Genomic DNA, 21370 nt, shown 5'->3' with positions numbered 1-21370 from the left:
TCCTCCCTCTCATTTCATCATTTTCTCAATCTTCAGGGATATCTAGGCAATGACCCTTTTAACTTCTTCATGCTGAAAAGGGGTGGCAACTTATGGAGCAGAAGAATGAAAGTGGTCAGTGTTCTTGGAGAGACTGGTACCTCTGAGTTTCAAGGCTTATCCAGCATAGGAATAATCTGGAGGCTTTATGTTTTTGAAAAAATAAACTTAATCAGTAAAAATGTTATAGAGTCTGAGGTAGAGCCCAGGGTATTCTTTAGGGTTTTCAGGAATATTGTTAGTTGGGACTTGGTATACAGTGGCAATTTGTAACAACTGGCTGAAGCTTGCATAAGAATAACCTCCAGAATGAGCTTGACTCTATTTGACTCTATTTGAAATCTCTTAGCCACTGAAACTTTATTTTGTTTCATTTCTTTTCCCTGTTTAGGTCATGCTAGTCAATCCCCTGAATCCAGGGCCAGGCTTATCCTGAGGAGTTGTGCCTTACATTGCTAGGGAAACTTACACCTCTGGCAGTCATGTCTTATCTAGGGGGGAAAGTAATGAGTATTTGCAGAGTTTGGCTTAGAGAGAGAGAGGCTATATCAGAGCAACAAAAGAGGTTCTCTGGAGGTAATACTTAGGCATAATTATAAGTAGGCTTAGCTTCACTATTACAGAAATAAATTTCATAAGGGCAAGTCTCAAGATCAAAAGCTTAGCTTATTGAATTGGGAGTCCTGAATGCTTGAGAGAATATCAGGAATTTCTCAGGTGGGGGAATTTAATAGTTCTATATTTTTCTCCATTCCCTCAGGGGACTTTGTAAATACTTTTTTTTTTCTGCCTAAAATACTCTGGAATGTATCAAGGTATTACATTAACCCGTACAGAATAACCAGATCGCATTCTCTATTTTAGGTTCCATGTAATTAGGTTGTTTAAATAAACTGACCAAAGAGGTTAAATTAGATTGTGTGCTACAGAAAATTTAAATTTTGTACAAAATCAACGTCCCTTCATTTGGTATCACACAGAACTTGAAATTTTAAAATACAGACAATGTCATCCTTTACCCTATATTCTGATTTGTCTTAGTCTTAACCAGATCAGCTTCATTCATATCTCTAATTGATGTCTGATTTCTTTTTCAGCTTATTTTATAGTTGTTGTGTGGAATAATGCTGACTTTCAGAGCTGCCAAACTCTAACTCTGAGTCTTAGATGTCATGCAGATACCCAAAGTTTCAGGTAACTAGCAGGTTATTTCAGAATACTAGCATGGTAGCTCAGAATTTAGAAATAACACTTGAAATTCAGGAATAAATGTGACTGCTGTAAGAGTTTACAATATAGGCCATAATTTTCACATTGTTTTATGCTATTCATTTCCAAATCTTTACACTGAGTCTTGTTGAACATTCTGTACTCCTTAATCATAGATTTCCTAATCTCCGCCCACTTTCTATCTCCTAATAACCTATGCTCTCAAATTTAACTCTCAGAATTTTCTCATTATTGTTAGTTTATATTAGCGAGACCATACAATATTTGTCCTTTTGTTTCTGGTTTATTTCACTCAACATAATATCCTCAAGGTTTATTCACCTTGTTGCATGCCTCACAACTTCATTTCTTTCTGCAGCCAAACAATATTCCATCATTATGTATATACCACAGTTTGCCCTTCCGTTCATCAGTTGGTGGGCCCTTAGGGCAGCTTCATCCATTGGCAATTGTGAATAATGCCACCATAAACACCAGTGTGCAAATGTCTATTCATGTCCTTGCTTTCAGTTCTTCTGAGTAAACATCTAGTAAAAGATTGCAGAATCCTGTGACAACCCTATACTTAGCCTCTTGTGGAACCACTACACTGCCCTCCAGATGGTCTGCTATATCCTAATTCCCTTCCAAAAGTGAATAGGTATATGTTGCTCTTCACATCTTCTCCAGCATTGGTACCTTTCTGTTTGTTTTTAAAGCAGTTTTATTCACACACCATACAATCTATCCTAAGTGTAAAATCAATGACTTCTGGTATGATCACATAGTTATGCATTCATCACTGCAATCTATATGAGAACATTTCCATTTCCACTGCAAAGAAAAAAAAAGAGGAAAAGAAAAAAAATCCATTATCTTTCCCTTATATCCCGCTCTTAATAACATTTAGCTTGGTATGTTCCCTTTGTTACAATTAATGAAAAAATATCATGTTACTGTTAACTATATACATTAGTTTGCATTACCTTTATTTTCCCATATGCCATCTCATTTTTAATATTTTGCAATTGTGACATACATTTATTCTTGTGCACATAAAAACTTTCTTATATTTGTACAATTAATCACCATGATTGTCCACTCCAGGTGTCACTACTAAGCTATAGAGTCTCAGTTTTTATCCTCTATCTTTCCTTCTGGTGCCATATATGCCCCTAGTCTTTCTCTTTCAAACATATCTTGTAGCATATTTTTAATCTCATCCATTATGGCTTTCATTCAAATATGTTCTGTTATTTTTCTTTGCATGTTTTCAATTTATTCTTTATGCTCACCCAGTGCCTTCTTAATGTCCTTTATCTCTTTAGCCATATGTTCCTTCATCTACTTGAATTGGTTTAGGAAATTAGTTTGGATATTTTTGATTAGTTGTTCCAAATTCTGTATCTCTTCTGACTTTTCAATTTGTTCCTTTGGGTTATATCTTTTTGTCTTTTAGTATGACTTGTAATTTTTTACTGGCATCTGGGCATCTGGTTATGTTGATGAGATTATTCTGAAATTAGGTTTCCCTCTTTTGTCTAGGATTTTGTTGTTGGCTGGGTTCATGTTAAAGCTTTTCTTTGGCGTTTGGTTCATCAGTATTTGCAAGCCATAACAGGGTCAGTGACCCAAACAGGGGGCACAAACCACTTCCAAAAGGCCCTGGGGAGAGGATCAGGAAAGCAGTTTCTGAAGATTGCACTTTCCTAGGCTACCTAGCAGACAGTGCTCTTTGGCAACCTATTCCTTGCAATCCTGCAAAGGCAGCGTATTTTTAGCCCTCTGCCCACCCCACTTCTGATACCGATCGAAACAAAGGCACGGTGAATACCTATCTGGGAAGGGCTGAGGCTTCAGAACCCAGTGGACAAATTCACTGGAGAACAGCTGGATCAGAACTGTGCTGTGTCCGCCTCTGTTCCTGGGAAGGGGAGGATGGCTCCCCAGGCATCCCAGCCATGCAGGGACCCAACTGACCAAAAATTACTTGCCTCTAGGGTTTTTACCCTAGAGGTGGGCACCAGACATCACTGCCAAGTGAGTCACTCACTGTTATTCCTCAATTTCTTCATCCCACCCTCTCTTGATGCTGCATGGTACTCCTCTGGTCTCTAGAGTTTTAAAACTGCTGCTTCAGGCAGTTCCTGCCTGTCCTCTCTAGGTGTTTTTGGTGGAAGAGTCAGCCCTGCTACTCCCTATTCTGCTATCTTCCTGGAAGCCTCCAGCAATAGGTACAGTTTATTGTACATGCACTATACTTTAATAAAGCTGATGAAAAATTCTCCCCTTCATCCTCACTAGCAGAACCTTATTTTTGTTTGGAGTGGCAGTATGCTTCCACTGTAGATCAGGGGAGTATTTAATATGGCTTGCCCATGCAATGTAAGTGAAGTACCTTGGTGAGGCTTCCAGGAAAGCTCTTTGATAGGGGGCAAATTCAGGTGGTACCTGTTTTTGTCCTTTTCCTTTTTTCCTGTACTTAATAAAGAAAAGATGCTAGAGTTGCCATCCTGAAACCATGAGATCACAAGCACGAGGTAAAGAAGTCACAGATTAAGGATGGAAAAATAGAAGGAGCCTAAGTCTAAATAAAATATCATCCTGGAGCTTTTGTGCTCAGTGTGGTCTTTTTGTTATGAATGAAAAATGAAACCCTTACTGGTTTCAGTCACTATATAGCAGTATTTTTCTTTTTTTGCAACTAAAATGAGTCCAGATAGATACAAACTTTCTCTGTTAATGGACTGAGCGTACTGTTTCTAAATCTCAGAGCTTTTTTGCTAATATCCTGTACCAAGCTGTTTTACTCTCAATTGCTCTGGGCAACACAGGCTTAGGGTTCCTAAGTGTCAGATTCTTTTCCTGGTTCAACTCAGACTCAATGACCAGCTATCATAACAGGATCCAACTTTCTTACATTTTCTTTTTGAGGCACTCACACTCAGATTCCAGAGCTCTCATTATGCCACTATGACACCCCTCCCCAATCTACCATGCTATTCTAAAATTGACAGACTCTTTTTTCCCTCCTTCAAATTATTTTCCTGGTCAGCTGACCTTGACTCAGGACTTTTCTTTTGCTAAAATGGAAATATTTACAATTTTTTTCCCGAATATAAAGCTTGTCTCTTCTTACTGGCCTTTTCCACCACTATGCGCTTTTGCCTGTCCCTTTTTCTTTAGAGTACTTACCTTCGTTTTAATAAGCATATCTGTGACTGTTAGTGCCCATCTCTCTAACTAGATTTTAAGCTTCAGGAGGGCATAGACCAGTTTTGTTTCACTCACAAATTTATTTCCATTATATGCAAATGCACATGCTGCTTCCTAAATGTTCAATGAATAAAAGAATGAACAAAACTTCCTGACAAGTGGTAAGTAGACTCCTAATTCATTAGGTCAGATTGTCTTATTCATGCCATAATAAATTTTTGAAAAAGTTTTAAAACCGTGAAGACCCGGTCCACTAAAATGTATGTACTGGCTAATTTCAAATGGGCCATTATAATAGTCAACAATCACTTTTCATCTCAGGTTAACTTTCTGACCTCTTCCTTATATCCTGTTATAATCCCTCACTTAGACAATAGATTTTACATACTGTTTTGTTGAGAAGATAATGATCAACTAGTTTGAGCTCTCTCATTTTCTCTTCCTTTCAAAATAACTTATTCTCTAGGGGTACTTCCTAATCTCTCCTTCAAAATGAAGGCATAACTATTGATTCCTCCAGATCGTCTGGAGCTTATTTCCTAATCACCCATTCTGTCTACAGCAATTACAGTTCTCCTTTTCACTGTGTCTTTCTTCTATCCTTAGGTCTTCATTCAACAAATAATATTTATTACATGCTTACTCAACATGTACTGTTCTAGGCTCATGGAATGTATCAGTGAGAAAATCCGCATAGAACCCATATTCTAGTAGGAGACAGACAATAAGCAAAACAAATACATAAATTATAATATATAAGGGCTAAGGAAGAGAAATAAAGTAGGGGAGGAGTAGAAGACATGAAGTGGCAGAGGGAGTTATATTTTAAATAAGTTGGTCAGGAAAGGCTTTGCTGGGAAGATAACATTTGATTAAAGGCTTGAAGGAGGTGAGAACAAGGCTTGTGAGTATCTGGAGAAGCATTTCCTTGCAGAGGAAACCATTAATGAAAACCCATAAGGTGGGACCTGCTTGTCCAGCTTTTTAACAGCAACAAGGCCAGTTGGCTAGGGCATAGTGAGGATGCAGCAAATAGGAGATGAGGTCAGAGAGGTAACGGAAGCCAGATTGTGTACCTTCTAATCTACTGTAAGGCCCTTGGCTTTTATCTTGGGTAAGCTGGAGAAACATTTGAAGGTTATGCTATGAAGATATGATCTGCCCAATATGGAAGCAGAAAAAAAATAGTAAAAAGTATTTCATGTATTAAAGACTGTGTTACTGGGGCAAATATAGCTGATGGGTAAGAAGAACGCAAAACTATCCCTGGAATTTAGCAACGGTGGTCTCAGCATGGACGTTTGGTGGCATTGTGGGTCTGAAGGCCTAACTACATGAGAACAGAAGAGGGACTGTAGAAAGGAGATTGGAAGTCTGTAGAGGGGTTCTGCTACACAGGAGAGCAAAGAAATGTGTTGGAAGCTTGAGGGGGGAAGAGGGGTTTTTCTTTGTTTTGGTTTTGGACGACAGAAATTAGATGTCTGTATGCAGACAGGATAATCTAGATATGTGCAAATTGCCAATATCCTTAAAAATCTTCACTGGGTTTGGAGGGGACCTGGCCTCCCAGCTAGTCTCATCTTTGAAGCTTCTCCCTTTCTATTCTTCTGAATACGCTGCTGACGGAAGCATCTTCCTGAATCAAAACCCTCATCGTTTCATTCATCTGCTCAGAAATCATGTAGGAGTCCGCAACTGCTGTATGAAAACCTCAAATTTCTTGGCTGAACTTCCAAGTCTCCTATTTGGCGTTTTACAGTTTCGTCCTCCTCTTAGGAGGGAACTGTACCCAAGCCAGACGACTTGCGGTCTTTGAATAAAGACCCGCCCCTTCCCGCTCTCAGGGCAGCGCGAGGGGAGTCGGTGAGGAGAGCGCAGAAAGACCGAGGGCTGTGGGAGCGATCGGGGAGCCAGCGGCGGACCGCGCAGAGGGACCCAGGGCGCACTCGCCGCCGCCTCGGAGAAGCCGCGGACCTCAGAGCCTAGCCCGCCACAGCCCTTCACTGCCATTTGTCCCGCCACTTATTTTTCCTGCTTCGCCTCCGTCTTTCCGGGTAAGGCAGCGTCCATGCGCTGCCGCCTCCCTGCCAACAGGGATTCGCCTCCCGGTCGCTCCCACTGGGCACACGCCCCTTGACACTCAGAATCCGCCACGTAGTAAGCCCCGCTTCCAACCAATCAAAACAAGGGTTCCTCAGCGATCTGACGCGATCCGCACCCACCAATGATTTTCCAAGCCTTCTCCAGCGCCTCGCTTTAAAGGGCGAGGCCGCGCGCCTAGATGGCCAATCCGCTCGGAGCAAAGATATTCCAGGAACTGAGGAGCCCGCCAATCAAGCAAGAAGGCCGCGGGGCGGGGCATTTCTCACTGGGTCGGCTGACCGGAAGAGGGCCAGGCTTCGGGCGAAGAGCGTGCAAGTTGATTGGCCAGTACAGTTTCGATACCCGGGCCAGCCCGTCTTCCCCGGCAGGTCCCGCCCCGGAGTCCCGAGTGGCGGTGGCCTCAGCCAATGGGGGAACGCAGGCGCGGAGAGTGGGCTCTATGGGCGATGTCCGAGCGCGGCTGTCACTCGGGCGGTAGCGGTGGCGGCGGCGGCGGTCTGGCTGAGACGTGGCCCGGGGAGCACAGCTGGCTGCCTAAGCCGTCCTCGCCCGGGTGACGGCTCGGAGCCACCGCAGACGCGGGCGTCAGCGGCTGGGCCTCGATGCACGCGCGTGGGGCGAGCCGCTGATGGAGTGCGCTGGGCGCCCGGGGCCGCTGGCGTGGGCACTACTGCTGCTGCTACGTCTGGCGCTGGGGTCCGGGGCCGCCGCGCGCGCCCGCGACTTGCCGGGGCCCGCTGCTCACGCGCCCTTCAGCCTCGGGGCGGCGGCCGCGCCTACCTCGGCTGCTCATGGCCCAGCGGCGGCATCTGCGTCCGAGGTGACTGTGGAGGACGCCGAGGCGCTGCCGGCGGCCGCGAGCGAGCAGGAGCCTCGGGAGTCGGGGCCAGACGACGACGCAGAGCTGCGACCGCGCGGCAGGTGAGGGGCGCGGGTCGGGAGTCCGGGCTGGGAGAAGGGGCTGGGGTCCGGGCTGGGGGCTGCAACTGGGGTAGGGGCTGGGAGCAAGGGCTGTGTACCGGCCTGGGGCCGGGCTGGGAGGAGGGTCTGGGGGCTAGGCCTGGGCCAGGTCAGGGCTGGGGATCGAGTCGGGGCGGGGCTGAGAGTAGGGACTTGGAGTAGGGGTTGGGGGCTGGCAGGGAGGCTTTGGACTCTCCTTATCCCCCGAGGAAGCCAGTCACCACAGGTCGGTGCTGATTTGACAGCTGTTTGGGGAAAGGGCCTTTTCGTTTCCCTTTAAGCACACGTCTGTAGGGCCCCAGACCCGTGTTGAGGTCAGTACGTCTCTAATTGGGATCGCCGAACACCTGCATCGGAATCATTTGGGAACCCTCGGTGAAAAGCGCGGTTTTCTTGGCTCCACCCAAGGTTTGCTGGATCACGTTCTCTGGTAGAAATAGGGATCTGGACAATTCTCAAGCACGCTGAAGTTTCAAAGCTGCGGATGGGTTCTTGAATATTGACAGTTGTCGGGTATTTGGAGGATTAGCCGTGTATAAATATTTATAGACTTGCTCAGTCTCCTTTAAAGTGTTACTTTAAGATTCATGTTTTAAGAGTCGGAGGTTTTCCTGGAGTTTGTTCTTACGCATTATGTAGACATCCCCTTTTTAGTTTGTGGTGTATTAGGGTGGCTTGAAGGAAGTACCTGAAAATGTAGATCTGTGTTCCAGTAATCATGTTTCTTGAAGATTATTGTATAATGATATAGTTTTTACAATGCGACTGTGTGATTTTGAAAACTTTGTGTCTGATGCTCCTTTTATCTACGTTATGGTCAAATGAGTAATATGGGTAAAAAATAAACAAATAATAAGAGGACAAAAGTTAAGGTAAGTTGAGTAGATTGAAATATTAGTGGCCAGTGAGAGGGAGGGATAAGGGGTATGGAATGTATGAATTTTTCTTTTTTCTTTTTTATTTCTTTTGCTGGAGAGATTCATGTTCAAAAGATAATTGATCATGGTGATGAATACACAACTATGTGATGATATTATGAGCCATTCATTTTACACCATGTATAGAATATTTGTGTGTTAAGAATGCTTGTATGTTTGTTAAGGTTTACAATAAAAATATTTTTAAAAAGAGGGAGAGGAAACTGTTTTAATAATAATAAAAGACTTGAAATATCTCAGTTTAAAAAAAGATTCATGTTTTAAACACTTTTCAAAGTGTAGAAACAAATGTAAGGCATTTTAATACTTAAGTGTTTTGCAAACAACTAATTTAGCACACCCGGAGAGAAAAAGACAGCGATGAAAGGAGCTTTAGGCATACTGAAACTGAGAGGACTAGAGTCTGGATTAGAAAGTATTGGAAATTTATAATGTAGTAATTACAAATTATATTTAATTTTTAATGAAATATCAGAACCTTGACCTATATACCAGGAGACCACTGTGAAGAGGACAAGTCCTAAAATCCTAGGCACCTTCTGAGTATTTACAAGTAGATTTTTCTTTTGAAAAGCAGATATTTAGCCGAATTTTCTGAGATTTTGCTGATGAATCAACTCCTGCAAGAATGTTTTTGTTTGTCTTAGATAAACTTCTGGAGCACTTGCTCAAAGTAAATTGCATGAGGTAAAATGAGAAGCTTTATTTTTCTTGGAATACAAATCCACTTGAGCACATGCTATTGTCATTCACAAGGGAGTAAGCTGCCCTGGGTGACACAGAGGTGACAGACAAAGGCCCCTGACCTCCAGGAGCTTACAGTCCAGCATGGGGACAAAGGGAGGTCACTTTCATGGCATTGCAGAGCAGAGCAGATGCAAAGTCAGGTTTCAGTGGTCTTCAGAGGGTGGGGTGTGAGAGTGAGGTAGGGGAGAAGGTAAGAAAGGCCCAAGGCAAAATGAGTTGCTCTTGAAAAGGGAATCCATTTGTGGTGGCAGACATGACTGAGAAAGCATCAAGAGGCTGGATGGTATGTCCAGGGAACATTTTTTCTCTGTATATATCTGTCCATTTGTGTATTTGTGGTTTGTGTGTATGAGAGAGATGCACTTAGGTGTGCTGTGCTGGGAAGAGAGTAGATGAGGTGAGAAAAATAGATTGGGGTCATATTTATACATGGCTTTACTGATTGCATCACCTGCTGGCATGTTAGACTTCCAAAATCAGGCACCACTCCAGACCCCTGAATGGAAATCTGCCTTTCTAATGAGATCGCTAGGTATTTCATATGCATCTTACAGTTTGAGAGGCATTGTGTACGGTATTTGGAATGCCAGGCATGATCAAAGTTCTCTAGCAATAGTGTGTACTAAAAACTTGAGGTAAGGCTACTAAAAGGAGTGTTACAGCCATTCAGATGAGGGCTTTAGTGTTGAGTGGATGTAGAACACAGAGGGGACAGATCTGAGAGTTGAGGCAGAGTTTCAGTTGCTGGCAAATGAACTGATTCCTCCTCGCTGGGCATCCTGTCCAAAGATTTGCACCGGGTGACCAGGGAATGAGAGCTCCCATAGGAATGTGGAGAGATTGAAGAGGGCGAAGAAGAAGAGGCAAGAGTTTAGTTACCTCCTGGTAACTCAGAGGTGCAGGCTGGACCTTCCCATGGAGGCAGGCAAGTAGAAATGAGTGACTGGGTACATAGTTGACGCTGTAAGAAAGAGAAGGCTCGTGATAAAACCTTAGGAATGCCTTGTATTGGGGGAGGAAGATGAGTCATCAGAGGAGACAGAAGTGTAGCTGGCCAGGCTGGAGGTGTCGGGTAAGAACTGAGAAGAATGAGGGTTGTGGTGAGGAGCTCACTTAAAGAACTTAAGTAAAACCTAAAGACTACACAAATTGTAGATTAAGGGTATATCTTTCTCTGCCTTACCTCCCCCTTCCCTCACTGCCAGGCATAATGAGTACAGTTTTTAGGACAAAGAACTTCTGATCTTCTTTATAGGCTGAGAGGAGGGAAATTGTATGGACAGGTTGAAAATAAAAGCAATGGATGAGGTGGGTAAGGTAGTTGGCAAGAATCTACTTGGCAAGCAAGAGGCCCAGTTCTTCCTTAGAAACAAGAAGGGTGAAATTAAAGGGAATTTTCCTGATGAGAGTTTGTAATCTGCAAACAGACTTGTGAGGAAGAGAGAGACCCCAGTTTAGGACCCTGCTTCCTGGTGGATCTGCCTGGGAGTATGGGCTTTAGATAGTGGGAAAGTTTAAGAAACCTTTGGCAAGTAAGTTGATAGCAACAGGGGATAAATATGCAAATTTTTGAAGTTTCTAAGTGCTCTTAAAAAACAAAAGTCAAAAACTAGAGACTAGTTTTTAATAGACCTATATCCTGTTTGTTTCAAGAAGGAGAATTAGGGGAACAGATTTGAGTTAACCAAGCATTTGGCTGCAAACAGCTGTGAAGATGGTACTGGCAAACTGTTTACAAAAGAGGGAGGTGGGAATTAAGATCTTTATTTTTGCCTGTTGTCTTTTAATGCTCAAGAAGCAAATAGAGATGTGCTGGTACTTTTTTTCTCTTGATGGAGTTCATTGCTTTCATTCTCACTGCTTACTGTGCATCTCAAACAAGTGAATGAGTGAATTCAGTAATTTTCATTTAAAAGTGGCTAAAATAAACTTGTTTTCCTAATAGCAGTCTTTTGTCAGTGCTTCTATTAAACATTCCATTTAGGTGAAATTTAAATAGGATGATCACTCCAGAAAGTTGGGAAGAAAGTCTAAATCTCACCTTGCTGTCAGGCTCTAGGCCCACTGGCATAATCTATGAAATGCCAATTTTCTGACTTCAACTCAAAATAGCAGTTTGAGAAATATCACCTAAGATTACTGGCAGTGGGGTGGGCATCTTCAGATTGAGGACATTCTGACAATCTCAGAAGTTGTAAAGAATCAGTTTTGCCCTGTCACACTAATCTGCAATCTATCCCTTTTCCTTTGTTTCTAATTCCTAACAAATTGATTAATGTGTGGCACTTCTTCAGTTTGTGCATCTGTAAGCTGAATTTTTTTATTAAGTCAGATAGCATGAAAATACCTTGTAAATGAATGATAATTTAGGTCCTCTTTATTCCTTTCTCCTTTCTGTCCTTTCACAGACTCATCTGATGTGAAACAAAGGTACAGAAAGCTAGTCTTCATATTTGCAGATTTATAATCGTGGTTTATTTTAAAAAAATAATAGGATCATTGAATAATATAATCTCAGAATACAATGCTGAAAGGAAACTCAAATTGTCTAGTCCTATCACTGTTCACTCCTCTGATTTCAGACTCTTAAAGTTGGCTGAAAACCACCTTTAAGGAAGAATTTATGCATAACTTTCAAAGCAAGCTGTAAATCAAAATAAGCATACTTTGGGCAAGTAGTGAGTATCCTTCCTCTCTACACTTGCCTTTTTAGCTTGATTGATGCTTGGATTCTGATATACTGTATGAAAGCATGGGGAAGATTGTGCTTTTTATTTGATCCCCCTTGGTGCCTTCCAGGCATGTGGCAGGAAGGATCTGCCTTTATCAGTGGCTGAGAGCTGTAGCTTCAGCCTTACTCTTCATTCCTGATTGCTGTCTGGGAACTCCATATGCTTTTTGCCTCTTTGTAAGACAGGAGCTGCCTGTACATTTTTATAATTGTGTTTTAAAATACAGAGGAGAAATTGCAGGTTGCAAAACTAAGCATGATGGGGCCAATTTTATTTTTACCTTGTTCTATTTGTAAATAACCATTTTGATTAAAAATTATAACAATGCTTCATCAATTGCAACAAGGTACCACACTAATGCAAAGTGTTAATAATAGGGAAAACTGTATGTTTGTGGGGGGAAGCATATGGGAGCTCTGTATTACCTGCATGATTTTTCTGTAAACATGCAACTTCTCTAGCAAACAATAATGAAGAAAATTCATAGAATACAATAGGTAAAAATGCATCCAGAGATGTTTTACTCCAACAGGAAAAGGTTATCTGTCATTCCCACGTTGGTTGTAAAACTGAAAATTTAGGTTATTTTCTTTAAGGTCTAACTGATATCTCAAATTTATAAAGTACTGAAAATTTTTGACATTTTATTTGTTTTTATTTGAGGCACGGCTAGCCTTGTGTTGCTAGTCTTGTGATATGTTTAAATAAAGGAGGTTTGACTTGAAGATTTACTTAGTAGGTGAGGACTAGGAAATAAAAGTTAAATTAGTACTAGTTTGCTATTAAACAGGACCATATGCTTCCTTTAGCAAAAGCGTATGTTTAGGTTGAGGAGGATTCATGGATACATTAAAAAAAAACATTTAAATCACATTTTTAACTCTGGCGTTGTTTTGTAAGTCAGGAAGTGAATTAAACAAACAGGAAAACTACAAATGTTGGAGAGGAAGTGAAGAAATTAGAGCACTTATTCACTGCTGGTGGGGTTGGGTAATGGTATAGCCACCATGGAAGACAGTTTGGCGATTCCTCAGAAAGCTAAGGATTGAGTTGCTCTGCAACCTGGCAATACCACTTCGTGGTATATATCCAGAAGAGCTGAAAGAAGTGACATGAACAGGCATTTGCACACCAATGTTCATAGCGGCACTGTTCACGATTGCTAAAAGATGGAAGCAGTCCAAGTGCCCATCAACAGACAAGTGGATAAACTAAATGTGGTATATATATATATGATGGACTATTATGCAGCAATAAGATGAAATGAGGTCTGGAAGCATATGACAACGTGGTTGAACCTTGAGGACATAATCCTCAATGAAATAAACCAGACTCAAAAGGACAGATACTATATAATCTACATATGACTTTGGTCAAAACTCAGGTGAGCCTTATGAGTAGCTTTGAATAATAGTCCAAGAAGTGATCAGCTCCCAGGTGGAAAGTCAATGCAATTTCCTCTAATATTTTGCTCTACTATGATCTGGTTGAAGATTTTTGGGATAGATGGGGAATGTGGTGCTCTCCTGCCCACATTACCCTCCCTCCTTCCCTCTTCTTCTCTCCCTCCTCTCTCCCATCTCCTTTTCTCTCTCTTTTTCTTCCCTCTTTCCTCCCCTAAAACTAAAAAAAAATTAAAATTAAATTAAAAAAAGGAAGTGTGAAAATTTAAAATAAGCCGTTGTTAATGTAAGAACTGTTCAATTCATATAATAGTCTCCTTTTACATGCTTTTCTGCTTTCACGTGGGAAATTTCTACAGGGGTAAGACTGTCTTAAAATTGTTATATGAAGGATTCAGCATATATGTATCAGACCCTGATAGATGTAATTGTAAATGAGCAGGTATCTGGGAGACTTAAGTAAGAGCAAACAGTTTTTTAAAATTAGATCTTCATTATGACATAAGGTCATTTCTGCTAAATTGAGGTCATAATCATCAGTAGAATTAATAACATCTTGATGAGCTTTCTGGAAAGGAATTAAAAGTTGCCTGTTACAGTATATATTAGTTGTCACCTGTGTACACTTACTGTTAACAGAATAATAGAATTAGAGTTTTGAAAACCTAAATTCAAGTTCCTGGTTCAAAGCCTATTATTTGGTGCATAACCTTCAGCAAGACTTTTCTTTTCACATCTTTCTCAGCCTCTTTTTTTGTTTCTGTTTTTGTTTTGTGTGAATAATAATGTCTGCCTTCCCAGGGCTTATTCATTCAACAAATGCTTGCCGCCCTTTAGTAGGGTTAGGCCCTTTTAGGTGCTGACAAAAGATGAAGGGCACATTCAACTGTTCTTGAGAGGCTTGAAGCCTGATAGGGAAATTGTGTTAAAGGATTTACTGTGATGGGTAAGAAGTGACCTAAAAGTAGTATGAGCATGGAAAGAATGGAAGTGTGCAGTGAATGAGTCCCTATTATGAAAAGTGTTCAGAACTTGTAGGCATGCGAGCCAGGCACAGAGGTTGAGGGAGCACCAAGCACTGACTCCCAAGCAGGGTTCCTGGGCTCCTGTGTTTGTGCAAAGGTAAAATGGAGATCCATGAGATGATTTTTATTTGAAAAGAACCTAATGAAATTGGACATTTATTAAAGAGGCTAATTAAAAAGTCAAATTTCTTTACTTTGAGCTAGAATCATATCAAACCTAATATAGTAATTCTATTATTTCTGTCCAAAAATCTTGCATATTTTGATTGATTCTTAAATATTTCTTAAATATTTCCTCTAAATATGGGGTAATTAATTATAAGTGATGTTCATTTGGCAAATGAAATCATTTAAGACATGGGGCAAAAAAAAAAAAGAATAACAAGGAACTTTGTTGAAAGTCTAGACACCTCTGGTGTGTGTGGCAATGGAGTGCTATAGATAGAGGAAGAGAAGATTGGGTTGGGAGAAGAGACATCAGATGGAATAAGAAAAGTACCTGGAAACCAGATTATGAAAAGCCTTTACCATTCCAAGCAGTGTGGCCTTTATCCACTGGGCATAGGGGAACTTCAGAACTTTATCACATCTTTATTGTAGAAATATAAGTATTGCAAGGGAGGAGGGGAAAGAGGCATGAGGCAGGCAAATATGTCAGCAAGCCTTTTGAAGATGTTCTGATGAGAAATGAGAATATGTTCTAGGTCAAGAGCAGTGGTAATGAAGAAGAGGGAAAGATTTAAGAGAGGCTTCGGAAATAGAAATGACAGTACATGACTTGTCTAAATGCAGAGGGTGAGAGAGAAGGTAGAGTGAAGGTCTGGTTTAAATGTTAGAGACTCAGAAGGAGTAACATAGAATAAAGAAAAAGAAAAGGACTGTATGGTGTCCTGGAAGGCACATTAAAAAATGTTTTTCATGAGGGTGGGAAATAATTCTGTCAGATGCCGCTGAATGGCCAAGTGAACTGAGAATGAAGTGAGACCTGGCCACGATATTTATCAGTGTGAAAGTCCTTGCTAACTCAGACAACTCAGACAAGAACAGCTGTGGGGCGATAGGGATAAAATGCTTGATCAAATAGTTCAAGCAGAAAGAGAGTACTGGATTTGAAAAAAGAGTATTTAACAACTCTTCAAAGGAGTTTTGCTGCAAAGAAAAGCAAGAGTGGATTGGAGGGAAAGTAGTTCATTTTGTTTAATCTAATTTGGCTTTTAAGTTGGGGAAGAACACTGAGACAGATACCTCAGAAGAGAGAATACTCAATGATGCAGAAGCATGAGGAGAGATTTGTGGGAGCTTCCCCTTAGGTGCTCTCAAGGGAAGGATCTGCTGCCTAGTCGAAGTATTGGTAGTGGCCAGTTCAATGTCAGTGATGGGAAAGAGGGGAGCTAAGACAAACAGATAGATGTGGTGGCAGAAAGGCAGAAAGTTGGATTTAACCAGGCTTAGGGTTCTGCCAAGTGAGTGTGACAGTATGAGAGGGGGTATAGTGAGGTGAGGGTGTAAGCCAGGAAATGCTTAAAATGAAGGACTTGTGGAATTTAAACCAGATCAGAAAGGGGTGAGGGCATGATAGCGGTGAAGGCAGAGTAAAAGCGATTGGACCAGTATAGGTTCTGTGGGACAGAGATTTTTTGAGTTCGAGATGTAGAGGAAGTAAGCTGGGAAAAAGGGACACTTTGGCTGTTGGGATGATGCTTCAAATTTCACTGGGGCTAATGGGTTGTGGTGACTGGTAATGACAAGGTTGGGAGTTTGACCTTGGGAGTGGCTGAGGCAAGGTAGACATAACTAAGGAACAAAGAATTGAGGCAGAAATATGTTGGGTAGTAATAGTAAACCAGGAGTTAAAATCCTCAAGAAATGGGAGCTAGTGATAGATGACTACTACTAGTTAGGGTAATGGATGGAACAGTCTGATCACATGCAAATTAAAGCTGAATATTTCTAGGAAGGAGAGAAGAAAATGGTCTGGAAATGGCAACAAGGAGTACATTTACTCCATCACTGGGCCCAGTGGTCAGGGGTTATGGGAGAAAGGAAAATCCTGCCCTTCTACAGGGAAGTTGTGTCTTTATTCAGGTTTCTGTTAAAGGAAGAAGAGAGATGAGGTTCCACAGAAAGTTGAACATATAATTACCATATGACCCAACAATACCATTTCTTGGTATATATGCCAAAGAATTAAGCAGGGACTTGAACAGATTTTTGCACATTTGTGTTCATAGTGATGTTACTCACAATTGCCCAAAGATGGAAGCAAACCAAGCGCCCATCAACAGATGAATGGATAAAGAAAAAATGTGGATATAAACAGTGGAATATTATTCAGCCATTAAAAGGAATGAAGTTCTGATACATGAGACAACATAGATGAACTTCGAAGGCATCAAATTGAATGAAATAAACCAGACAAAACAAGACAAATGTTGTTTGATCTCACTTATATGAAATACCTAGAATAAGCAAATTCATAGGGACAGAAAGTAGATTACAGGTTCCAGGGACTGGGTGATGTGGAGAATGGGAAGTTATTGCTTAATGGGTACAGTTTCTATATGCAGTGATGAAAAAGCTTGAGCATTGGATATTGGTGATGGTAGCACAATATTGTGAATGTAATTAATAGCACGGAATTGCACACTTGGTTAAAATTGGAAAATATGAGTTGTATATATGTCACTACAAAAAAAAGTTTAAAAAAATAATGTGAACATTCAGAAAAGCTGCATTTCAGGGGGAAGACCTTCCAGAGTTGGGAATGAGGTAGGAAAAGAGGGCAGATAAGAGGAAGTTGAGCTCCATATGGGTATTAAGTGTGAGAAAGAAGGGTAACCTGGAGTGCCTATGTTATACAACATAAACAGATAAAGGGCATATTGATATTGTCTTGATATTGGGGGAAGATGGAACCCCTCATCACTCCTGCCATAGAGGCCTGGGAAGGGGCTGGCTTTCTTTCAGTGTGTGGAGTAAGTGTCCGATATCTTAGATATTTGTTTCTTTATTTTTCAGTTTGTTTTTTGTGTGTTTTTTTCTCTTCAATATTTTTTAAATAAATAAATCTTTGCCCTGTTGATTTTTAATTGCACAGATCATTGGTGATTATCAGCACTTTAGATGGGCGAATTGCTGCTTTGGATCCTGAGAATCATGGTAAAAAGCAGTGGGATTTGGACGTGGGATCTGGTTCCTTGGTTTCTTCCAGCCTTAGCAAACCAGAGGTAAGAATTTTCTATTCAGTGTTGACTGAGAATCTGCTATATCTGTATAGGTTCTTAGGAATAATAAAATATAATAACTTGGAGATTTATGCCATGTTGCAAAACCCTAACATTATTCCTATGGTTTTCCTCAAGTGTACCTCCTAATTGTCAGTATAGTTGACCTGCATTTTTTCTTGGAATGTGACTTTAGATGAATTTGATTATATGCAGAAAATTTGTGCTTACTAATGCTGATGTCTGGAAGGTAGTGAGGAAAGAGCATAGATTAGAAAGACCTTACTTCCCAAACCACCAGTACGTGACTCAGGTATGGACAAATGGAGCAAGTAATCCCTGAGGGCCGGCGTCCTCCCCAGCCACGTGAGCATTCAGCCTGCCTTGGTAAGTTGTGGAGGGAGTAAAGTGAAGTGAACTCATTTTCCTTGCCTCTAGTCTTGATTCTGATAGATTATGCCTCTCTCATTTCCTGGAGTCTTTCTCTGTTGTTTAAATCTTTAAAATAATTCTGCCTTCCAAGTTGTGCCTGCTAATTGAAGCAGTCACTTCTGTCTTCCAGATACCCTCAACCTTCTCCCACATCAAGCTGTTGCTGCAGGACACTCCTAGGGTTAGCCTGTTGTGTTGTTTTTTTTTTTTTTTCATCCTCAGTCGTTTCCTTCAAATAGCTTCCTGGCTAGCAGTAAACTTGGAAAAGACAAAACCTAGTATCAGGGGCTTGGGAATGACCTGCATAGTGGTGACAGGGCCTAATGAGAAAGCTGCTCCCAGTGACCCCTCTGAGTTCTGCAGGAAACCCAGCCTGAGCACTCAGGCAGCTATCTAGTAGAATGGCACTGCCAAATGTCCATATTGCTTTTAGCTGAGCCCTGACTAAACTTTCAGACTTCTTGCTAGTTGTCAGTCAGTATTCTAAAAGTATCTTCTGAGAACAGAGAACTTCTACTGTATTGTAAGTTATTAATACAAATAACAATTTGACTTTAAAATGCAATACATTTTTTAATTAGTTGTGGTACTCAAATTAATTACTACCCACACTAAGTTTTATTTATTTGTGTTCTGCTGGGATTATGTTTAGTTATGCACATTTTGCTTTATTTTTAAACTAGCTATCAAGGCCCTCCCTTAGCTTCTGGGAAGTAAATCCAGAACAGGGCTGCATGTGCAGGTTTAACTGAACAACCCTTTGCTAAAGAGGGTGTGGCTGAGCATGGATCCACTAAGCCATTTCAGAGGAAGTCAGGATTGGGAGTGTGGTTCTTCAAAAAACATTTTGAGAAAGCCCTTTTGTCTGATGGTTTGGACCCCCACGAACTGTGTGCTGAGCTGACAAAGTTTTTACAAAATGTTAATGAACAGAAGCACTGCCAGCCTGGTCTGAAAGGGACAGAGAAGAGACGAACTGAAGGAAGAATGACTTCAAAGGCAGGGCCATGAAGGCGAGGTCTGGACCAAAGATTTTGGGCAGTGCAAATTTGCAACTCCAGTGCTTAGAGAGAGCATGGCCCACACACCAACATTGACAAGAGTATGGTTGCTGTGCAGGCAAGCCTGGAGAGCACAGCACTGATCCACAGATGATGCTCAAACCTTAAGATCCAGTGGAATTTCCTGCTGGGTATCTGGCTTTCTTGGAACCAATGACCTCTGTTTTCTTTCCTATTTCTCCCTGCTGCAGTGGGAATGTCTGTCCTACACCTGTCTAACCATTGCAGTTTTAAAAGCAGATAACTTGTCTTTTAGGTTTTACACGTCCATAGATGGAGGGGATTCTGTTCCAGGGCCGCCCACAACTATAACTGATTTTGATGGGACTTTGTACTTAAAGTTGTTACTGAAATGACTTAAGGCTATTGGGATGTTGTGATGGAATGAATATATTTTGCATATAGAAAGCACATTTTTGTGGGGTTCAGAGGTCTGGAAGATTGGATTATATTCCCCAATTTAGACATGGTCTTATTCTGCGTTCCTGTGACATGAACCTGTTCATTGTAGGATCTCTCAAAGATGTTATTTTAGTTCAGGTATGACTCCCCTTGTGCCAGTTTGAAAGTGTTGTTTACCCAGAAAAGCCATGTTCTTTAATCCTGATTCAATATTGTTGAGCAGGATCTTTTTTATTAAGTTGTTTCCATGGAGATGTGACCCACCCAATGGGACTTTCTGATTAGGCGTTTCTCACGGAGATGCATCTCCACCCATTCAAGGTGGTGTTGCTTACTGGAGTCCTTTAAGAGGGAACCATTTTGGAAAAAGCTTCAGAAGTGACAGATCCTTCAGAGCTTATACAGACAAAAGACCTTTAGAGATGTAGAAAGAAAATGCCCCCAGGGAAACCTTTTGAAACGGAAAGCCAAAGACTCTAGCAAATACCAGCCAAGTGCCTTCCCAGCTGATAGAAGTGTTCTGGACCCATTGGCCTTTCTTGAGTCAAGGTATCTTTTTCTGGATGCCTTAGTTTGAACATTTTTATGGCCTGTCATGCTCAGGTTCATATGTCAACTTGGCCAGATGGTGGTTCGTGGTTGTCTGGTTGGGGAAGCACTGGCCTGTCTGTTGCCATGAGGACATTTCATGGACTTAAATCATGATCACGTTGGCTGAGTCCACAGCTGATTGCAGTCAGCTAAGGGGCATGTCTTCTGCAATGAGTGATGCTTAATCTAATCACCAAAAGGCTTTTAAGCAGAATTCAGAAGAGACAGTCACTCTTCCTGCTTCAGCCAGCTAGCCTCTCCTGAGAGTTCGTTGAGGACCTTCATTGGAGCTGCCAGCTTGTGGCCTGCCCTACTGATCTTGGACTCTTACATCCCCATGGTTGCCCAGCCAGCCTCTCCTGAGAGTTCCTTGAGGACCTTCATTGGAGCTGCCAGCTTGTGGCCTGCCCTACTGATCTTGGACTCTTACATCCCCATGGTTGCCCAGCCAGCCTCTCCTGAGAGTTCCTTGAGGACCTTCATTGGAGCTGCCAGCTCACAGCCTGCCCCACAGACCTTGAACTCTACATTCCCAGGGTTACATGAGACACTTTTACAAATTTTACATTTACAGATATCACCTGCTAATTCTGTTTCTCTAGAGAACCCTAGCTAATACGTGACCTTAGAACTGTAAGCTTGCAACTTAATAAGTTCCCTTTATAAAGGCCAACCCATTTCTGGTATATTACATTCCAGTAGCTTTAACAAACTAAAACACCCTTGTTGAGGGGAACCCTTAAACTGATTACTGGTGTCATTTATAAGTAGAAGAACTTCAGACATAGAAAGAGGAATCCACAGGGAGGAGCTAGAAGCCAGAAAGCAGCAGAACCGAGACAAGAAAGGAGAGGACATCGCCATGTGACAGGCAAGCCAAGGAACCCTAAGGATGCCAGCCAGCACCAGAAGTATGCTGACTCCAGGAAGAGGCAAGCCTTCTAGCTTCATGCAACCATAAATTCCTGTTGTTTAAGCAAATCCAGTGTATGGTTCTTGTCATAGCAATCTGGCCAGCCAAGACACTAGACTTGAAAGATGATTGGCAAGATCAGAAGATTGTAAGCTGCTTACAAATGAGGTAAGAGAACATTGTGCATTGTGCTGGTATGGTACAGAGCATGTATGTGTCTGCAAACTAAAATATATGCATGCACAAAAAGATATATTGCACAGTATAGCAAAGTAGAATGCTAGTAGTTGTAATAACCCAAATGCTGTCGAGTGTGTTTACGTTATAAACAGCTAGTGTTCCTAAGGTCTTCTCACAAACAGCAATTATATTAGT

General features: G+C 41.5%; 1 protein-coding gene across 2 annotated transcripts in view; it reads left to right on the top strand.

Annotated features, from left to right (window-relative positions):
• The first annotated feature begins 7352 nt into the window (after window positions 1-7352).
• The window catches only part of EIF2AK3 (eukaryotic translation initiation factor 2 alpha kinase 3), a 99312-nt gene continuing 85294 nt past the window's right edge, over window positions 7353-21370 (top strand). The window contains exons 1-2 of one of the 2 annotated variants that reach the window (XM_077134880.1): window positions 7353-7488; window positions 17470-17599. The gene's annotated coding sequence lies outside the window, so the exon portion shown is untranslated. Of the gene's footprint in view, window positions 7489-17469; window positions 17600-17627; window positions 21164-21370 lie in introns of those variants that run through there. The other variant, XM_077134881.1, reaches the window with a different exon arrangement.

This window comes from Tamandua tetradactyla, chromosome 17, assembly GCF_023851605.1.
Source record: "Tamandua tetradactyla isolate mTamTet1 chromosome 17, mTamTet1.pri, whole genome shotgun sequence".
NCBI classification, from domain to species: Eukaryota; Metazoa; Chordata; class Mammalia; order Pilosa; family Myrmecophagidae; genus Tamandua; species Tamandua tetradactyla.
This window is presented reverse-complemented; position numbering and strand designations above follow the sequence as displayed.